Genomic DNA, 15,000 nt, shown 5'->3' with positions numbered 1-15,000 from the left:
AAGTCTCTTTCAAACTAGTTCTTATATGGATATGGCTTAAAGGGTTAGATATGGCCCGTGACCAGCGTGCAGTTCCCAGACTTGAGAATATCAGACGGTGGATTGCGGCATGCGGAGTTCATTCGTCTGGTCAGCGAGCACCCTAGGACAAGGATTCGGTCTCCAGCAGAAATCCCCCTTCACCCCCTTAAGACGCCTCTGCCAAATGAGTTTTAACAGTAGACTGGCCAGAGGGGCTTCCATCCCTTCACTCTGCGGTCGTGTCATTTTGCATGTTCTCGTTATGAATATCTTTTGTAACGCTAATAAAATGCTTAAACCAAACCAAAAGTCTGGCTCTACCGCACCCTAAACACAGAGCGATTTTACTCACTACAAACTGGGCACATTACACACTGTATAACATAGAAGTAAAACAGAATATAATGGTGCAAGTGTCTATGCACCAGGGGGTGAGAGGGTGCACTGTATTTTTAATGTTGTGCAATATTCTCCAACCTGAGTGAAAATATGCCCTCAAGACCTTCTGTTTTCAAAGAATATATAAAAGGGAACTTCACTTGAGGCCCTAGGCCCTAAAATCAAATGCTAAAATCTGTATTTGAGTGTTTCTTTTTTTTTTTAAGTTTGACCACCTCTGATGCTTTTCATTGCTTATGCTTGTATTTTCCAACATATTTGGTGGAGATGTTGGAGATGTTGGAGGGAAGTTCCCCTTTTAACCCCACAACACCCTAAATTATGTCACTGTAATCAGTTGTGCAAACAGTTCAGCGAATGAGGTCACTAAAACAGTGCATGCCTCGTTCTCAGGCACAAATTTAGATGTTTCTCTTTAGACTGAAATACATCAGAGATTCAAGACTTGATGATTTTTGCAATAGAATTAATGTATTTTGCATTAAAAGATAAAATACATAGTCTGACGTTTTGTGCGCAAATCATTACATGGTAATCATTACATTTAGTCTTAGGGAGCTAAATGCAACATCAGGTGTAAAGGTGTCAGTGGTTTTGGACTAGCACGTGCAGTTGTATGCTTCCTGTTTTTGCGCGCATTCTGAAACGTCTACAGGAATTGTTATATGCTGTCAGTTTAAGCACCCTGGATAGCTTTGCGCGCGCCCTCTTCCCTGACGTGCAGAATCGCTGGCGTCGCTGTTCTCTGGACTGCTCGGTTCAGACTGAAACACTTTGCCTGGATTGCGACATATGACGTTGAAACTTTATTGACATTTCTGATATGGCCATAACAATTGTCTTATAATTCATCATCAATGTATATAAAATTCGGCATTGGGAATTGTTCTTTATTATTTTTTTTTGTTTTCCGTTCATTTTGAGATAGATGAAGCTTTATTTTATATTTATTTTTATTTTATTTATTTAATTTATGCTTGGATGGTTTAAGCGTGAAAAGCTCTAATGTATATGTAGTATGTATAAAATTGTATGTAAGATAAGGACTTTGTGTGGGCTTATTATGTTTAATGTTGTTATGTTTACTTATTTAAACGAAATCCACCGGTGTAGACAGTCTATTGTATTTTTTCTTTATTCCGTATTTATTTTGAAACCAGCATCACAGGTGCATTTGCGTTGTGCGTTTCTGCCCTCGCCAAGCGCCTCGCAACACTACGTTAGTGAGCCCACAGACCATCATGAGGTAAAAGCACGTGTGTCCAAACGAATCTGCAAATTTTGTTCCCAGGATTTCATGACTTTGCACTGTTCTGCTGTAACAGTGATATGAATGTAGTTTCCCTCCCTTTTAATAAAAGCTTGTACAAGCAAAGCATCCGACCTAAGCCCCGTCACACGCTGTTCATCTCGTCCCAGGCATGCCAGCAAACGCTGTGCCTGCGCGTGGACGCCTGTCTTATTGTATGAAGGCATGCTCCGGTGACGAGCCCCCCAACCAGTTCCCATAGTACCTGCTTCATTGCGTCTTCGACCGTCTGTAGAGCTTGTGTGTGTGTGTGTGTGTGTGTGTGTGTGTGTGTGTGTGTGTGCTGTCGGGTACGTTTGAGATTCGTCCCCCTCCCCCGCAAATCGTCTGTACTGTTTCAACTCATGTAAAAGCGCTGATGCGGAACGACGGTCTGTGTGTGGTAATAGCGCAAATGATAATTTTTTTACTCCCCCCCTTTTACTTCTCCTCACAGTCTCCGTGAAACTCATCTATTTGAGAAACTGCAGTTGCACAGGGAAAAAAGGGGGGGGCATCTAGGGAGCGAATTCTTCGCGTTTGCATGCGGAACAACAGTGGGTCCCCACCTCGCAAGACGCAGGTGAAAGAGTGCAAAAGGGGCGCGCGGAAACTTCAGCCCCGCCAGGCGCGTCCGCGTGCGCTCAAACCCCGCGTCGCTTGCACGGAGACGTTGACCGGGCGCGCGAGGCAACGCGAATTCACCTGACCACTGTGACCACGCCGCGGAGAAGTGCGGCGCGTGCCAAAAACGGGGCGCAAATGAGAAGTTAACCTTTTAAAATGTGAACCATTCTTTTTGGCTGGACGGCATTCGGATCAGATTTGCAGGCTTGTCAAGCTCTTTTCTGTGGATTATTATTATTGATCATGCATATGAGTGAGAGCTTTAATGATGGGCTGCATTTCGCCGAGAGAAAGCCAGGATCACCAAACGGAGAAACAATGCAATGCAGATTGTTCCATGTCAAACGACTAAACATCGCACAGGAAATTGAGTGATTTTTGGAATAAATATACAGTGTGCAAATGGTTTGGGGGAGATTTTGGAGAAATACAAATTGATGCACTGGGAAAAATAAGGTTGTGAGTATTCTGTTTTATCTTATGCAACAAAAGTACTCGGGACGGAGACACAAGTTGGACCCATCTGAGGATTTTACAGTTAGATTACGAGACGGAAATAAACGATGCGGTAGACTATTTAAAGCTATTTCCGTTCCACACAAATCGATAGCGTTTTAACGGCAAAACTGGAGGAGGAGTCGCCGAAGAAACAGTGTATCATAGCCGAATATCAGTTCTAATTCGGATTTTCTAGCCATCTAGCAGTTTAAATGTGTATTGGTATTGGTTTAAGTGGAAGAATCTGGGTCCAGTGCCCGAAAATAGGATAAGCCTGGAGGAGCCGACACGTCTACACCGCAACACCGAATTTTGGGTTGCATTTGAAGATGAAGAACACAAGTAGTTTTGGAGACAGTACACCAGAAGTTATGTAATACACACCTAAAATGACAATTTGTGAGAATTACGTTGGAAAAACCAGACTCTTTATGCTTGGACATTCATTTTTGTTTTAGGGTTTTTTTTTTATCTGCTCGACCTGTTTTAGCTCCCTGCAGCAGATAAATTCGAATTTGATGTCAGACAAGGTAAGCGTTTTTTTCCACTAAATTTCTCTTTCACTGTCTGTGGTTCACCACTGATGCAAAGGCCATACGCAAGCCGTACACTCACTCAAGTATAAATGAAACAAAAAACGTGAACTTAACGGTGTAGTTTCTTTTCAAAAGATGCGCAAAGCCCTCAGCGGCTTGTTTGAAAGCCATTATAGTGCGCTGTAGGTATCATGTAGTTGATTTAAGAATAACAAAAAATCTGCAAAGGTGATGGGGTGAATGATATGGTACGCCTGACTGTCAATAAGCTAAATATATACGCACTGCTTATTGGAGACTTGGATCATGAGGTAATTTTCCAGTACCAATCATTTCAATTTGTGCAAGCTACTTTATTTAAGTTATAGGGTAAGCTATTATTTATTTGTTGATTACCATTCCTGGTAATGATTTAAATCAACATATACATGAACATGAATTCTGATTTTAGTAACAGGTTGTAAACAATCTTTATAATGCATTGGAGGGATCGGAAACAATTTGCTGTGTTTAAGTCACATCACATAATAGTATAGCACATTTAACTTCTTTCTTGGTTACGACTACAGCATAAATGTCTCAGTTAAATTGGTGGTCCACATCTTTTGGATTGAGTGAGGTTCAAGATGAGTCTTTAAGAAATTAGACGAGCCAGGTGTCAATTATTACCTGACTAATGTTCCTGGATATATACTAACCCATCCTTGGGCCTAAGCAAGAAGGGTGAGACTCTTGAGTTCTACATTTTAGCACCATGGACAAGGAAACTGAACCACAACTAAATCTTTTAAGAATAAGACTTTTCATCATAGTCACACACATCAATGAATCACTTTAAACACATCTGTTGTCTTCTATAAATGACATTGTGGCCTTTTAAGCCAGTAAAGGCAGCGTATCATGTACGGAATAGCGGTTGTCCTCGAGCCTGACTGACTACCATACAATGTTCTTTGCCACCCACGTAGGATCCGGTGCGCGTCAGCTCACAGTGATTAAACACGTGCTGTACCTGGTCTTTATTGATGGTTCTTCCTGTGTGTAACATAGAGCCATACTTACCCACCCTTCTCCTGAATTAGCTCTTCATTGCACACATTTTACTTGACCCTAAAACACAACTGAACCATGACTGAGATAATTAGCATCCTCCCCCTATTACCAGTTGAGATTTTCATCCCATTAAGAATTAGTCCTCTGCATTTACCCATCTGTGCAGTGAGAACACACACACACACACACACACACACACACACACACACACACACACACACACGTGATCACTAGAGGTGTGTGTGCACCACTCAGAGCGGTGGCCGGCCCTAGCCCAGTGCCCAGGGAGCAGTTGAGGTTAAGTGCCTTGCACAAGGGTATTTCAGATTATGGTCAAAGACCTGGGAATCAAACCCACAACCCTTCAGTCACAAGACTGGTTCCCTAACAACCAGACCATGACTGGTCTTGCCTTTGACAGCATGTCTTTGACAGGTAGGCTTGCTATGTTTGGGGATTGATCTAGATGAGGACGAAAAATGAAATCCTGTCATTAGGAATCATGATAACTGCGGTGTAATTGATACTGCCTTTATCATAATCACAATCAGATCCCTGATCAATGGAAATGACATTTTGTTGGCTTTAATAGGCCGAGATTAAAACACTCTTGAGAGTGTTTTTCTTATTGATTAGGATGCTGCTAATCTAAAAGCTGCTGCCCACGATCAATTCTTCAGCAGTGCATGCCCCCTGGCAGGACAGACACATGCTTGACAAATTAGTCATAGCAGAGTAATGGCAGGTCGACCTCAGACTCCTACAGACGGACGGCACTTGACACTTAGTAAATTCTGTATTATCTGGGTAGTGTGTGTTTGTTTACCCTCGGTCTGGTGGATTTGGTGGGTTTTGCACGGGTTTGGAGTCGTGGAGCGGAGCGCGAGCTTCGCGGTGTTCTGGTGCTGAGGGGAGCGTGGAGTTTGTGCTGTTGAGAGCTTGACGAGATCTGCCGACTTCAGCGACGGTGACTGTAAGGATGAGCAAGACAGGCGGTGAGTCATAAGATCACAGGGAGAGACGAGTGAATCTAAAACAATGGTGCGAGGAGGATGCCTGGTTAAGGGTTATCCGCAGCATCGCACGCGTGCGTGTGCACACACCTGCTGCCACGTTGCACGTAGGATCTTACAGTTTAGCCTGTTACCTGTTGGCCCTTGGCTACATGCTCATGAAAAATGACTCACGACAATCAGCCATGCTAGTCTCAACCCTCCCACCTGACTGAAACACTTGGTCATTATAGTGTGTGTGTGTGTGTGTGTGTGTGCGTGTGTGTGTGTGTTTTCTCTCTGCCTGTGTGGGCGTGAGGGAATGACATGTAGTTCCTGTGTGTGTTCTGTATATGAACTGTTCATCCTGAGGGTAAGCTTGAAGCATCATTAATGAGACATTAGTTAACCAGGCATTGAAGAGGTGTCAGACCTCACCTTACCCATCATGTGGTGGGGCCTCTGGCTGATGTGCGCTGGGGCACGACTCTTTCCACTCCGTTAAAAAGAGTCCCTTGACATCAGTCTGTTATCACTGTACAGGGTGCATTGAATTCACATTAACCCAACAGCCAATAGGCTGACCAGCAAACTTGGAATTTGTTGAATATGGTCAACGGCAGTAATGACGTTTCAATAGATGCATAATGATTTAATTAATTTGACGCATGCAGAATTCGCTTAAAAGCACAGTACTGTTGATTCTGTTGTCCTTGCCTAAAATTCTGTGTTTGCAACCTGACGGCATGGCATACTGCTCATGTCCTGGGTGGCCATTATTCCTAATTGGGGGGGGGGGGGGGGGGGTCATCGCCCATGTCCTTCAGAATCTTCTGTCTGTGATATCAACACCAGCTTACACTGCTAATGTGGTGTTCAGGCTGTACGTGTTCCTCAATGAGAGGTCCCTGCCTAGTGTTGGAGAGAGGGCATCCTGAGGGCAATTTTGCTCTGCTGAGCTCAGTAACCACATTTACGGTAACCCATTGCAAAGCAAAATGAATTATTAGAAGCATTGTTTTAAATTGGGAAGTCCCGCTCCGCTCCTGGAGTTGTATCCCATGGATTTCAGATGCAGCTGTAATCTCATATAATCATGAATGTTCTCATTTTGCTCCTAGGCTAATAGCATGCAAGTGTGTGTGTGTGTGTGTGTGTGTGTGTGTGTGTGTGTGTGTGTGTGTGTGTGTGTGTGTGTGTGTGTGTGTGTGTGTGTGTGTGTTTGTTGGCTGTAGTGCAGTGGTTAGAGGTTCATGTCTTACATCTCTGGTGCTTTCTGTCCTATATATTTAATGGATCTGGTGTGATCACTTAAATACAGCTGCTTTATTAAACAGACTTGTCCTCTTGGTACAGAAAAAAACCCTTAGATCTGTTGCCATGCATGATTAATAGTGAATTTAGACAAAATGTATATTATTACCAAACCAAGCAACATTATTTCTCTGTATTTTGAATGTAAATTATGTCAAAATGTTGATGCTTGAAATGTATTGTAGAGTTCAACCATTTGAATTGGTTTGTGGTCCAGCAAACATGGTCCAGAGTTGTGTGCTCAAGATTCTCAGTCTTCTCAGTCTGGTGGACGTGGCCATTTTGGTTCTCAGCCTTGTCAGTCTGGTGAACGTGGCCGGCCTGGTGAACCTAGCCATCCTGGATGTGTGGCTCAGCTCTTCACATCCATTAGCTCTTAAGTATCATGCTTCATGTGATCCAGTCCAGTACCTGGCCCACCCTGGATCGCATCCCAAATTATTCGTTTACAATGGGACAAGCATGCTGTGTTCATCATCAAGGAAACAAATGTTTAATGAGCAGGCTCTCCCTCCCTCTCTCTCTCTCTCTCTCTCTCTCTCACGCACACGTGTGCACTCTCCCTCGCTCTAACTAGATCCTTGCAGTGAGAACGGAGGGCCAACCACATGCCTCCCCTGCTGTGAACAGCCGTGTCAAGGTTGAACACCAGGTCTCCAGCTGCTCTTCCAGAGACGAGACATCCCGGGTCATTCCAGCACCACAGTCATTTTGCTTCACAGATTGATCTGGGCAGGCCTAAATTGGCCAGTCCTGTTTGTGTTCTGCTTGTTATAGCAGTGCCCAAAGTGGTCACACTTAATTGCTGCCCATTGTGGGTAGATGAAATAATGCTGTGTTCTGTGGGCTGTCGTCCTGGCCTGGTCTGGCAGGAAGGGCGATGTTCTAACCTCTAACATGCTCTCCTCCACGCATTTGACCATCTCGTGGTCCGTAAACTGGACGCTTCTGTAGGTGTAACAGGTACAGCGTGGTGCTTCTGACTGTTGACAGTACACACACTGTCATAATGATAAATATGTAATACATAGGCCACATGCAGTAAATATAATGCTTTTATGGCATAAATGTACATGCGTGAGATCATTCATGGCTATGACACTCTAGCACCTGTTTAAATCCACAGTCAGCAATCACCGCTACTCTAAGAATTATTTTTGGTAGCTGCCGAGAGCCCCTTAAACAATGTCACAGTGGCACGCTGGCGGTGCTGATGCAGGTTTAACGGGTTCGGCGCTGGGCTCACTCAGAACACGCCGCACTGTCGTGGCCACTCCTGTTCACTGCTCGTGCAGTCATGAAGCGTATCACAGCGGGATTGCAGGCCCAGGGTCAGACTCGATGGAGACCTAATGGAGACCTGAGTCCCATAAACTGATCATAGGTCAGCTCTCCAAACCTGTGCCTTTTTCATCTAGACTGGCGCCCGTAATCCTCCTTGGCTCGGGTTAATTAAACCACTCCCCACTTTAATTTCACCCTATTAAATGGACCTCAGGCGGGAGTAAGTGCCTCCCCCCCCCCCCCACACACACACACACACACACACACACCCATTACCCTCTTTGGCTTCACAGGCTCAACAGGTCTGTGCTTGTTGATTGTGGTCGCCGTGGCGACCTCACACTATGCATCGGTAATTTAATTGATACGTCTTCATGGTCGTCTTCCAAATCAGTCTTGGCTATTGTAATCTACATTCAATTAGAGTCTGGAGAGGATGTGAATGCAGATATCGTTGTTTGTGTGTTTATAGGTCTGTGTTAAATACACAGGATAGTGTTGGGAGTCTGGGCTTGTAGTTGTTCTGTCTCTGCTTTTGCGTCTGCTTGGGCTCGTCTGTTGGGCCAGCAGGAGTTCTCTGATTCTCCCAGGACGGCTGGGATGAATGTAAAGGAACCGATGTTCTTCACTGGTGCTGCTTTCTTGATCTCTTTTAACGTAGTTTGGAGAAGTCGTTGTCTCCCGTGACGTGGTCATACCTCACCAGTACTGCTTATCTAAACGTTAAAGGGTGGCGCAAAAGGCTGCTGAAGTTATTTCTTCTGCGCCAGATCTTCTAAAACAGAGCCACAAGGTTTCGTCTGTGCCGGATATGCTGGATTAGCCTCCGGTGACGTCTTATTACTTCTCTCTCTCTAATCTAATTATTTTCACATCCTGTGTATACTGGTCATAATGAGACGTAATGTATGCAGATACTGGAGCAGAACAGCAAACTGGATCATACTGGTTCAGATCAGAAAACTGAATTAAAAATCCTTGTTGTTGACCTTCTGTTTTGGCAGTTTTAGTGCAAAGTGTTCGATCTTTACAGATGCACAGTCACCCAGTAGCAGGAAGCTATCTGTTCAACCTTGAACCTTATGGCTTTAATTTACCAGAATGTGATTTGGTTGAAATTTGTATGTAGTCTGATTCCTTACATTGCTCAGTGTAAGAGAGCCTGGCTCTAAACTAAAGTCCTAAGTGTCTTTGGCATTGAGACACCGTGCATGGCCTGGGAAGGAGCTCATTCCAGCTCCATCTCTGCCCTGTGTCAGTCCAGGCTGGCATAGATCTGAAGTGTCTTTATCAATAGGACACGTTACATGGAGGTGTTAAATAATCAACCCCCCCCCACGGCTTCATATTCCCTTCACTTGATGGCTACTGCCAACAGAACCCGTCTGTCTCAGTTCAGCCGAAGACCTACCTGCGTAGTATGTCCTGCGAGAGAGGGAGAGGGAGAGAGAGAGAGAGAGAGAGAGAGAGAAGCTTGATCCTTCACTTTTTCTTCATTTCTCCCTTTCTCCATTCTCCAGGTTTCAGTCGGACAGCAGCCTCATCATGATGTGAATATTTTTTCTTCTATATTCTCTGGCTCTCTCTCACTGTTAAATTCTCACTACTGAGTATAATATTTAGAGCTAAAAAAAACTTAAAAGATGTGTTTTCTGTTCAGGGTTATAGGAGGTTCATTTTCAAAGTCTTTAAATCTGTGTGATGTCTCTGATTAAATTGTTGCCTGGGGAGTTTTATACAACAGAGTGCCTGCTGACATTTACTCTTCTCAAATCCACGAGTGCCACTGTCCATGGTCCTGAAGCCTGCACTGTGTACAGAAGGACTTTTCTTGAGTGGTTGGAAACATAGCTGAACCAGTGTGGAGTTCATTCATTCTGTGTTTATGAGTACAGACAATCACAATGTACTGTTGGTTATGTGAATCACTGCAAGTGATTAGGGGAAACTATCAAATCTGCTTTCATCTCGGGGCATTTGTAGTTAAATGGACCGTGTAAACCATTGCTGTTTCTGCTGCTGAAGTTCCCTGGGGAAAGATTCATAGCTTTCTCTTTCCCTCTCACAAATGATCGCTCGCTTTTTCAGCCTCACCTTCCTCTTTCGTGGAACTACTATAGCCATCTGGAGCTCACCTTTAGGTTTGGCAGTGTTTCAGGTAGACACTGAGGTTTTCCGCTGCTGGACCTCTGCGTCTGTAGAATCTCAACCACTCACCCCCACCCACAACACCACCCATGCAGCTCCTCCGCCATATCAGGCTTCAGCATCAATATTTACCCAACAGCACCTAGACAGCCCTGTGCTGCACAACAATGGCCCTAGATAGTCAACAATAGTCCCACTGGAGCGCCTCAGCTCTGCGTGGGTGTCTGGATGCATCCATCTGTATCAGAGCAGGGGTGTTCACCTCATTCAGTGGGGTGCTGCAAAGCAAGAGCTCCAGGCTATGCTTCTATGCCAGGATATAGACGCCTAAACGACACTAGCAGACTAGCCACATACTCCATGAAAGTGCAGTTCTGGTTTGTCCTTAACTCATAGGTGCCAAAAGCTATTCCTTTCTATTCTCCCTTTAAAAGGCCTATATATATATATATATTATCAAGAGTTTCTTTGGCATTTGAAGTGGTTTGTTCACAATGGCATCGGAGACCTACCACAAGAGATCAGAGGGTTAGATCAATCCCACTTCAAAGCTCCATCTGAATCGATTCATCAGAGACAAGCCAGCACCTGTTGGAGCTAAACAGAATATTAAAGAAAATGCTCCTCAAAAAGCACAAAACAAATGAGTCATTCCACCGAGCTTCAAAGGCTTGCCCACCATTAGCAAAAATCCATAAGGATCAAATCCCTGCGAGGAGTGTGTTGCAACAAGCGTGAGACACCTGATACCTGTAACTAATGAGCGGGTTAATCCCATGGGCGTGGATGCCTGCAAGACCCTCACAAGCACCTGTGATTTTCCTTTCTCTATAACTCTGGGTTTGGCTGTGCACTTTCACTCGTTCGTACCTACTTTCACTGTACCATTATATTAGAATCATATCCACACGCACCCATAAATGTGACGTGGCCCTTGTTTGTTTACCTGCAGCAGTTCCGTGGGTTCGTCCCGCATGTTCAACTCACGTTCAAGTGCTCGCGTCGCTCGGCGGGTTCGGCACTCGCGCCTCGCTGCTGTGCATCTTCCGTGAAAAGGCACACGATGGCGGCGCCCGTTGGCGCGAGTGTGTTGCAGACGAGTGCAGACAACTCACCTTTTTCCACGTTCCACAAACTGTCTCTTGTGATCAGCAGCTCCCCTGCCGCGGGACTGTGCGGCCCAAGCCGTGGGTGGACTGTGCGGCCCAAGCCGTGGGTGGACTGTGCGGCCCAAGCCGTGGGTGGACTGTGCGGCCCAAGCCGTGGGTGGACTGTGCGGCCCAAGCCGTGGGTGGACTGTGTGGCCCAAGCCGTGGGTGGACTGTGTGGCCCAAGCCGTGGGTGGACTGTGCGGCCCAAGCTGGGGTTTAGGCCAAAAGCAGGAGACTGTTGGGCCTTGCTGTCATTATGTCAAACCACTGGTGGTGTGAAACACATTCACAAAGAAATATTGTCTTTAGGAGAAACATGCTGGTCTCGTTTATGCTTCTCAGGCCTGTTGTGTTTTGCTTATTAAAATAGAGAGAGAGAGAGAGAGAGAGAGAGAGAGAGAGAGAGAGAGAGAGAGAGAGAGAGAGAGAGAGAGAGAGAGAGAGACATTCACTCACTCACTCACTGTAAGTCTAGAAACAGGGAGCTAATATCTACAAGTTTTAGCACTTAGCCAGTTCTGCCTGTGCATGTTACTTCATTTGTGGAATAAACCTCCATTTATTTATTATCTATAGAAGGCTCTGAAATGAAATTGAAGACACAGATGACACAGAGGTAAAGCTGAACAGGAATGAGGGAGATCTTTGGATGTTGAGAACAAAAGAGAGTTCTGTGGTTCTGGCGATATCTGCACTAGGGCAGTGTGGGAGTGTGGGGAGACTCTGGAGCCGGAAGGCTTCTCCTCCTCTCTGGACTGATGTCTATAGACACATACCTGTCTAGGACCACAGACATCATGTAGATGCCTTCTGGTACTTTGGCAGTGTGAAGGAGCAACAGAAGACCATGTGTGAAGGGGGGGGGGCAAGCAGACGAGAGAGAGAGAGAGAGAGAGAGAGAGAGAGTGTGTGTGTGTGTGTGTCCATATGCATGTGTGTGTGCATTCTCTTAGACATTGTGTTTTTATGTGTGTATGTGAGTGAAGTGTCTCTAGTGTAATCTGTGTGAAATAACCACAGGCCACAGGTAGACAGCAGAGACATGAGGAGGAAGGAGATCAGAAGAGTATGGGCAGTGCAGAAGGGCTGAGGAGAGGGCGGGGCTGTGGAGAGGGTGGGGCTATGGGGAGGGAGGGGCTGTGGAGAGGGAGGGGCTATGGGGAGGGAGGGGCTGTGGAGAGGGAGGGGCTATGGGGAGGGCAGGCTGTGGAGAGGGCGAGAGGCTGTGGAGAGGGCAGGGCTGTGAGAATAACACCACAGGGGGGATTGGGGGCTTATTTTGGCTGGATGGTATAACTGCCTTCTTGTGCCTCAGATGCTGAGAATAGCACACCTGCTTAAAAAATCGAGATTGGTAAGACCCAGATCACCATGTGAAAAGCTTATAAATTCTCATTGTGGATAAAAAGGGCTTGCATGGTCTGAGAAGCATGCTTCAGCTTGATTAAAGTTTCTGAGCTTCGTCTGAGCTTTAATTTGACTAGTTCAGTAGTTCAGTTCAGGAGTCTGGGTTCAGGAGTTCAGTTCAGGAGTCTGGGTTCAGGAGTTCAGTTCAGGAGTCTGTGTTTAGGAGATCGGTTCAGGAGTCTGGGTTCAGGAGATCAGTTCAGGAGTCTGGGTTCAGGAGTTTGGTTCAGGAGTCTGGGTTCAGGAGTTCAGTTCAAGAGTCTGGGTTCAAGAGTTCAGTTCAGGAGTCTGGGTTCAGGAGTTCAGTTCAGGAGTCTGGGTTCAGGAGTTCAGTTCAGGAGTTTGGGTTCAAGAGTTCAGTTCAGGAGTCTGGGTTCAGGAGTTCAGTTCAGGAATCTGGGTTCAGGAGTTCGGTTCAGGAGTCTGGGTTCAGGAGTTCAGTTCAAGAGTCTGGGTTCAGGAGTTCAGTTCAGGAGTCTGTGTTTAGGAGATTGGTTCAGGAGTCTGGGCTCAAGAGTTCAGTTCAGGAGTCTGGGTTCAGGAGATCAGTTCAGGAGTCTGGGTTCAGGAGTTTGGTTCAGGAGTCTGGGTTCAGGAGTTCATTTCAGGAGTCTGGGTTCAGGAGTTCAGTTCAAGAGTCTGGGTTCAAGAGTTCAGTTCAGGAGTCTGGGTTCAGGAGTTCAGTTCAGGAGTCTGGGTTCAGGAGTTCAGTTCAGGAGTTTGGGTTCAAGAGTTCAGTTCAGGAGTCTGGGTTCAGGAGTTCAGTTCAGGAATCTGGGTTCAGGAGTTCGGTTCAGGAGTCTGGGTTCAGGAGTTCAGTTCAAGAGTCTGGGTTCAGGAGTTCAGTTCAGGAGTCTGTGTTTAGGAGATTGGTTCAGGAGTCTGGGCTCAAGAGTTCAGTTCAGGAGTCTGGGTTCAGGAGATCAGTTCAGGAGTCTGGGTTCAGGAGTTTGGTTCAGGAGTCTGGGTACAGAAGTTCAGTTCAGGAGTCTGGGTTCAGCTTGACCTGTGTGATCTTCAGTCCTGTAGCAGGTGGAGGTTGGAGGACTGAGTAAAATTACAACACGTTCAGGGCATCAGTGTCCTTATATAGTCCTGCATGTTCAAATGTGTGTCTGTGTGTGCATAAGGTTGTGTGTGCCCGTAAAGAATGTGTACATTTTTGTACATTAATATTTATAATATGTGTACTGTCACATAGCAGTTTTCCATGCATCTTATGGGTTACTCGCAGATAGCTTGTGTGTTCACTAAACCAGACGTGTATGTAAACACTGCTGTTTCAGATTTGGACTAAGATGACTGTATGTTCAAATAGGATATATTTGCATGGGTGTCACCTCAGGGGTGTGCTGGTGTGCAGACAGAATTAACTGGAACGGTAAGATCTTTCATCTAGCGACTTAATGCACTGAAAAAAAAAAACTAAAAATAACAGAGCATGTGGGTAATTTTGGTTGTCAAGAACTGATGGTTCTTGGGATATTTGCATAGTCGGCATAAGGCCAAGTGGAGCGTGAAACATAGAGGTGTGTGTGAGTGTGTGTGTGTGTGTGTGTGTGTGGGAGGGAGGGAGAGAGATCTTAGGGAATCCTGCAGTGATGATGAGCATTTCCTGAATCTCATAGGACTCTGGGATCTGAGTCAGTGACATATGTTCTTTCTTTCTTTCTTTCTTTCTTTCTTTCATTTATGTGTTTGCATAAATCAGAATGCGCTGTGCTTGTGAAATATTGAGTGTGTGATTGTGTGTGAGAGAATCTTCAACGGGGAAGTTTGAGTTCAGAGGTCGTCTGAACCCAACGCTGTAGACCCAGTGGCACTCCTCGCATCTCCTCGCCGGGCCAACTGAACCTCCTCACATCTCCTCGCCGGGCCAACTGAACCTTCACACGTCTGCCGTCCTCTCCGTGCAGCCTGAGCACGTCCTGGTTTTGACATGCTCTTCTGCTCTTGATGCCTCTGCTGTTCGCCGCCTGAGTCCTGCTCTGAAGCTTTAAGAACTTCCCCAGATCATGTGACCAGATCATGTGACCAGACCATGTGACCAGTGGCAGAATGTGTGCACCAGCTTCCCTTCTTCATTTACTGTATGGATTGATGCAAGATCATAGATCATAGATCATAGATCATAGATCATACATTGAGCTCTCCCTTGAACAACCGCGTTTCTACACCCAGTCCTCAGAGGGCGCCAGATGGGCCACGTGTTTGTTCTCTGCCACCTGCATGGCTGCACCAAGCCGTTACCTGAGGACGTGGCACAGGTGCACTGGAATCTG

Source organism: Brachyhypopomus gauderio, chromosome 2 (genome assembly GCF_052324685.1).
Source record: "Brachyhypopomus gauderio isolate BG-103 chromosome 2, BGAUD_0.2, whole genome shotgun sequence".
Classification (NCBI taxonomy): Eukaryota; Metazoa; Chordata; class Actinopteri; order Gymnotiformes; family Hypopomidae; genus Brachyhypopomus; species Brachyhypopomus gauderio.
The sequence above is the reverse complement of the archived record's forward strand: the minus strand, read 5'-3'. Positions refer to the sequence as shown.